The sequence below is a fragment of the Triplophysa dalaica genome, chromosome 20, assembly GCF_015846415.1.
Source record: "Triplophysa dalaica isolate WHDGS20190420 chromosome 20, ASM1584641v1, whole genome shotgun sequence".
NCBI lineage: Eukaryota > Metazoa > Chordata > Actinopteri > Cypriniformes > Nemacheilidae > Triplophysa > Triplophysa dalaica.
In genome coordinates this window covers 10148370-10155873 of record NC_079561.1, presented here as the reverse complement: position 1 = coordinate 10155873, position 7504 = coordinate 10148370, and positions in this window count along the sequence as shown.

The window sequence follows — 7504 nt, the reverse complement described above, 5'->3', positions numbered from 1 at the left end:
TTAAGGGATAGTTATGTTTTTTATGCAGACTAATTTGGATGCCTGATGTCATTTATCTGTGCACAACTTTGTTCCAAATAGAAGTCACGATATCTTTGGATTTGTGGATGACGTTTTGCTGTTGCCATGTTACTAATTCACACCGTCTTTCAAATAACTTGTAGGCTGATCCTTTACATGAAGTATAGAAGAAGGTGTTAAAAATGCCAAAATTCTTTCATTTATCTCTTTTTTAAGGATTTTTCCCTTCTGTTACATTTTGTTTGACCAATGAAATCACGATTAAAGGACAAAACAAACAGTTTTCAAGTGTCTTCTATTTTGATAACATTGAAAATGCGTTATGTCTTATGAAAATACAAAATATGATTTATTTTGTATCAGGCTATTTAACAGACCATTCCTTTATTTCTTTTCAGGTTTAAATATTCTATTCAATGTATGTTTTTCTAACCTTTGTGTAGTGTTAAAAAGCTGGAACAAGAAGCACTTCATTTCTTTAATATATCTTTGGTTGGTGGCCTCATGACTATTAAGCTTTAGTTTTACTGGAACGAGTTTAATGGGGGAGTAAAATTTCCACAATTTTAAACTTACACCTCCCAAAAATGTACTTCCCTCTTTATCTCATCTTAATATTATCACAGGCACATCACATATAAAATACTGACACATCTTTATATAGAGATTGTGTCTTTAAAAGCATTTGACTCTAGCTTCAATACATTGGGTTTATTATAGGGGGTATAATTTCCACAACAATAACCCATATAGCCGTTAAAAATGTACTCCCCTCTTAATCTCATTTTAATATTATCACAGGCACATCACATATAAGATACTGACACATCTTTATATAGAGGTTGTGTCTTTAAAAGCATTTGACTGTGGCTTCAACACAGTGGGTTTATTATAGGGGGTATAATTTCCACAACAATAACCCATATAGCCGTTAAAAATGTACTCCCCTCTTAATCTCATTTTAATATTATCACAGGCACATCACATATAAAATACTGACACATCTTTATATAGAGGTTGTGTCTTTAAAAGAATTTGACTGTGGCTTCAACACAGTGGGTTTATTATAGGGGGTATTATTTCCACAACAATAACCCATATACCCGTTAAAAATGTACTCCCCTCTTAATCTCATTTTAATATTATCACAGGCACATCACATATAAAATACTGACACATCTTTATATAGAGGTTGTGTCTTTAAAAGCATTTGACTGTGGCTTCAACACAGTGGGTTTATTATAGGGGGTATAATTTCCACAACAATAACCCATATAGCCGTTAAAAATGTACTCCCCTCTTAATCTTATTTTAATATTATCACAGGCACATCACATATAAGATACTGACACATCTTTATATAGAGGTTGTGTCTTTAAAAGCATTTGACTGTGGCTTCAACACAGTGGGTTTATTATAGGGGGTATAATTTCCACAACAATAACCCATATACCCGTTAAAAATGTACTCCCCTCTTAATCTCATTTTAATATTATCACAGGCACATCACATATAAGATACTGACACATCTTTATATAGAGGTTGTGTCTTTAAAAGCATTTGACTGTGGCTTCAACACAGTGGGTTTATTATAGGGGGTATTATTTCCACAACAATAACCCATATAGCCGTTAAAAATGTACTCCCCTCTTAATCTTATTTTAATATTATCACAGGCACATCACATATAAGATACTGACACATCTTTATATAGAGGTTGTGTCTTTAAAAGCATTTGACTGTGGCTTCAACACAGTGGGTTTATTATAGGGGGTATAATTTCCACAACAATAACCCATATACCCGTTAAAAATGTACTCCCCTCTTAATCTCATTTTAATATTATCACAGGCACATCACATATAAGATACTGACACATCTTTATATAGAGATTGTGTCTTTAAAAGCATTTGACCCTAGCTTCAATACATTGGGTTTATTATAGGGGGTATAATTTCCACAACAATAACCCATATACCCGTTAATAATGTACTCCCCTCTTAATCTCACTTTAATATCATCACAGGCACATCACATATAAGATACTGACACATCTTCATATAGAGGTTGTGTCTTTAAAAGCATTTGACTGTAGCTTCAATATACAGTCGTGGCCAAAAGTTTTGAGAAGTACATAAATATTCGTTTTCAAAAAGTTTGCTGCTAAACTGCTTTTAGATCTTTGTTTCAGTTGTTTCTGTGATGTACTTAAATGTAATTACAAGCACTTCATACGTTTCAAAGGCTTTTATCGACAATTACATGACATTTATGCAAAGAGTCAGTATTTGCAGTGTTGGCCCTTCTTCTTCAGGACCCCTGCGATTCGTCTGGGCATGCTCTCAATCAACTTCTGGGCCAAATCCTGACTGATAGCAACCCATTCTTTCATAATAACTACTTGGAGTTTGTCAGAATTAGTGGGTTTTTGTTTGTCCACCCGCCTTTTGAGGATTGACCACAAGTTCTCAATGGGATTAAGATCTGGGGAGTTTCCAGGCCATGGACCCAAAATTTTAACGTTCTGGTCCCTGAGCCACTTAGTTATCACTTTTGCCTTATGGCACGGTGCTCCATCGTGCTGGAAAATGCATTGTTCTTCACATTTAGTCATTTGGCAGACGCTTTTATCCAAAGCGACTTACAGTGCACTTATTACAGGGACATATTACATTATCCCCCTGGAGTAACATGGAGTAAAGTGTCTTGCTCCAGTACACACTGGTGGTGGCTGCTGGGATCGAACTAGCAACCTTTGATTTACCAGTTCAGTGGTTTAACCGACTAGACCACCATCTCCATTTCTCCATTCACCAAACTGTTGTTGGATTGTCGGAAGAAGTTGCTGTTGGAGGGTGTTTTGGTACCATTCTTTATTCATGGCTCTGTTTTTGGGCAGAATTGTGAGTGAGCCCACTCCCTTGGATGAGAAGCAACCCCACACATGAATGGTGTTAGGATGCTTTACTGTTGACATGACACAAGACTGATGGTAGCGCTCACCTGTTCTTCTCCGGACAAGCCTTTTTCCAGATGCCCAAAACAATCGGAAAGGGGCTTCATCGGAGAATATGACTTTGCCCCAGTCCTCAGCAGTCCATTCACTATACTTTCTGCACAAGATCAATCTGTCCCTGATGTTTTTTTTTTGGAGAGAAGTGGTTTCTTTGCTGCCCTTCTTGACACCAGGCCATTTTCCAAAAGTCTTCGCCTCACTGTGCGTGCAGATGCGCTCACACCTGCCTGCTGCCATTCCTGAGCAAGTTCTGCAACGGTGGCACTCCGATCCCGCAGCTGAATCCTCTTTAGGAGACGATCCTGGTGCTTGCTGGACTTTCTTGGACGCCCTGAAGCCTTCTTTACAAGAGAAGTGGTTTCTTTGCTGCCCTTCTTGACACCAGGCCATCTTCCAAAAGTCTTCGCCTCACCGTGCGTGCAGATGCGCTCACACCTGCCTGCTGCCATTCCTGACCAAGTTCTGCACCGGTGGCACTCCGATCCCGCAGCTGAATCCTCTTTAGGAGACGATCCTGGTGCTTGCTGGACTTTCTTGGACGCCCTGAAGCCTTCTTTACAAGAATTGAACCTCTTTCCTTGAAGTTCTTGATGAACCTATAAATTGTTGATTTAGGTGCAATCTTAGTAGCCACAATATCCTTGCCTGTGAAGTCATTTGTATGCACCGCATTGATGGCTGCACGCATTTCTTTGCAGGTCACCATGGTTAACAATGGAAGAACAATGATTTCAAGCATCACCCTCCTTTTAACATGTCAAGTCTGCCATTCTAACCCAATCAGCCTGACATAATGATCTCCAGCCTTGTGCTTGTCAACATTCTCACCTGAGTTAACAAGATGATTACTGAAATGATCTCAGCAGGTCATTTAATGACAGCAATGAAATGCAGGGGAAATTTTTGGGGGAATTAAGTTAATTTTCATGGCAAAGAAGGACTATGCAATTCATCTGATCACTCTTCATAACATTCTGGAGTATATGCAAATTGCTATTATAAAAACATAAGCAGCAACTTTTCCAATTTCCAATATTTATGTAATTCTCAAAACATTTGGCCACGACTATATATATCATCCTATCTTACTTTATATAATTGAATATATAATAATGAAACAACCAAATATTACTAAATTACAAAGTAAATAAGTATTTCTACTTTTTATTTATTTAAAAATATAAGCATAATATAATTTCAATATATCCAAATGAAAAATGTAAAATTCAAATATAAACAGAGTCATACAGTATTTTTAACTGTATTCTAACATATTTTTGTTTCGGAAGGGGACACTGGAACTGATGGATTCTGAACACATTGTTTTCCATTGGCTTTCAAGACAACTATTTATTGATTGCTGAACAATATTTGTCCCTTTTGTAGTGTAACAATAATCATTAAATAACAAATACATTTAAGAAAACTAAATTTTTGAGAGACTGAACGAACAGCACTTACTGTAAATAACTCAGTCTTGAAAACATTTTAGACTTATTTAAATGTAGAAAAAAAATCATCATATTGCTTTTACAAGTTACTTCCAACAGGCTGTGCAGATGAAGCTTGACACCTTCAATGATGTTTTTACACAGACAGTGTGGAACGACAGTGGGCACACATCACAGCCAATCTAAACATATTGGCAATTAAATCAATTTTAAAATGTAAACAAGCATACATTAAAAATTATTCTTATTCTAAGAGCAATTTTTGCTATAAAAAATTAGTTTGACACAGATTAAACTTTAAATTATATTTGAAACGGAAGAACGTCTTTACTTACCCAATCACTTCCAGTATTGTGTTCCCCACAGAAGTAACATAAGTCCTTTAAGTTATCTTATGAACAATAGCATCCGGGTAGATAAGGGTGTAAAATGCACAACATTTACTTTTAATTCATTTTTAACGGGTATCTTAGTTATTGTTGTGGAAATTATACCCCCTATAATAAACCCAATGTATTGAAGCTAGAGTCAAATTCTTTTAAAGACTCAACCTCTATATAAAGATGTGTCAGTATCTTATATGTGATGTGCCTGTGATAATATTAAAGTGAGATTAAGAGGGGAGTACATTTTTAACGGCTATATGGGTTATTGTTGTGGAAATTATACCCCCTATAATAAACCCAATGTATTGAAGCTAGGGTCAAATGCTTTTAAAGACACAATCTCTATATAAAGATGTGTCAGTATTTTATATGTGATGTGCCTGTGATAATATTAAAATGAGATTAAGAGGGGAGTACATTTTTAACGGCTATATGGGTTATTGTTGTGGAAATTATACCCCCTATAATAAACCCACTGTATTGAAGCTAGAGTCAAATTCTTTTAAAGACTCAACCTCTATATAAAGATGTGTCAGTATCTTATATGTGATGTGCCTGTGATGATATAAAAGTGAGATTAAGAGGGGAGTACATTATTAACGGGTATATGGGTTATTGTTGTGGAAATTATACCCCCTATAATAAACCCACTGTATTGAAGCTAAAGTCAAATGCTTTTAAAGACACAATCTCTATATAAAGATGTGTCAGTATCTTATATGTGATGTGCCTGTGATAATATTAAAGAGAGATTAAGAGGGGAGTACATTATTAACGGGTATATTGGTTATTGTTGTGGAAATTATACCCCCTATAATAAACCCAATGTATTGAAGCTAGAGTCAAATGCTTTTAAAGAGACAACCTCTATATGAAGATGTGTCAGTATCTTATATGTGATGTGCCTGTGATAATATTAAAATGAGATTAAGAGGGGAGTACATTTTTAACGGGTATATGGGTTATTGTTGTGGAAATAATACCCCCTATAATAAACCCACTGTGTTGAAGCCACAGTCAAATGCTTTTAAAGACACAACCTCTATATAAAGATGTGTCAGTATCTTATATGTGATGTGCCTGTGATAATATTAAAATGAGATTAAGAGGGGAGTACATTTTTAACGGCTATATGGGTTATTGTTGTGGAAATAATACCCCCTATAATAAACCCACTGTGTTGAAGCCACAGTCAAATGCTTTTAAAGACACAACCTCTATATAAAGATGTGTCAGTATCTTATATGTGATGTGCCTGTGATAATATTAAAATGAGATTAAGAGGGGAGTACATTTTTAACGGCTATATGGGTTATTGTTGTGGAAATTATACCCCCTATAATAAACCCAATGTATTGAAGCTAGAGTCAAATGCTTTTAAAGACACAATCTCTATATAAAGATGTGTCAGTATTTTATATGTGATGTGCCTGTGATAATATTAAGATGAGATAAAGAGGGAAGTACATTTTTGGGAGGTGTAAGTTTAAAATTGTGGAAATTTTACTCCCCCATTAAACTCGTTCCAGTAAAACTAAAGCTTAATAGTCATGAGGCCACCAACCAAAGATATATTAAAGAAATGAAGTGCTTCTTGTTCCAGCTTTTTAACACTACACAAAGGTTAGAAAAACATACATTGAATAGAATATTTAAACCTGAAAAGAAATAGAGGAATGGTCTGTTAAATAGCCTGATACAAAATAAATAATATTTTGTATTTTCATAAGTCATAACGCATTTTCAATGTTATCAAAATAGAAGACACTTGAAAACTGTTTGTTTTGTCCTTTAATCGTGATTTCATTGGTCAAACAAAATGTAACAGAAGGGAAAAATCCTTAAAAAAGAGATAAATGAAAGAATTTTGGCATTTTTAACACCTTCTTCTATACTTCATGTAAAGGATCAGCCTACAAGTTATTTGAAAGACGGTGTGAATTAGTAACATGGCAACAGCAAAACGTCATCCACAAATCCAAAGATATCGTGACTTCTATTTGGAACAAAGTTGTGCACAGATAAATGACATCAGGCATCCAAATTAGTCTGCATAAAAAACATAACTATCCCTTAACTGTGATAATTCATGTAAAATTGTCCGTGTGGTCTTGAAGATATCGCTTCCACGAGCGAGCTAAATCTATCTACCATGTTGTGGTGTGTTTATTTACTTGACCCATCTTTAATCCTTAGTATTGCTTAACATCTTTTGGTGATCATAGATTTTCGGACTTTGACAACGACTAATTTACACATTCATTCCTGGGGCTAGAAGTGTGAAATAGAATCGCAGCAAACAGAACTCTTAACTCCGCCTATCAAATGTGAATAAAGCGCGTGCACGCGAGGGGAGTATGATTTGTCCGGGGAGTCGGATTTCGGTACAACACCTGATTCCTTTGTAAGTCATAGGTAAGTCGTAAGGATCACCGTCGAGTCCACCTGCTTGTAATTTAAGCAGATAATTGCGTGTTTTAGTCCCGGTTTCTTTGTTTCTCTTCAGCCATTTTGCTGGGTGTTTTGCCACCCAGGGGCGCGTGTCCCAGGGCGTGTCCCGAAATGTGCACGTGGGATAGTGACGTCAGTGCATACCCTCTATATCCAAGTGAATCGAAACGAGAACAAAA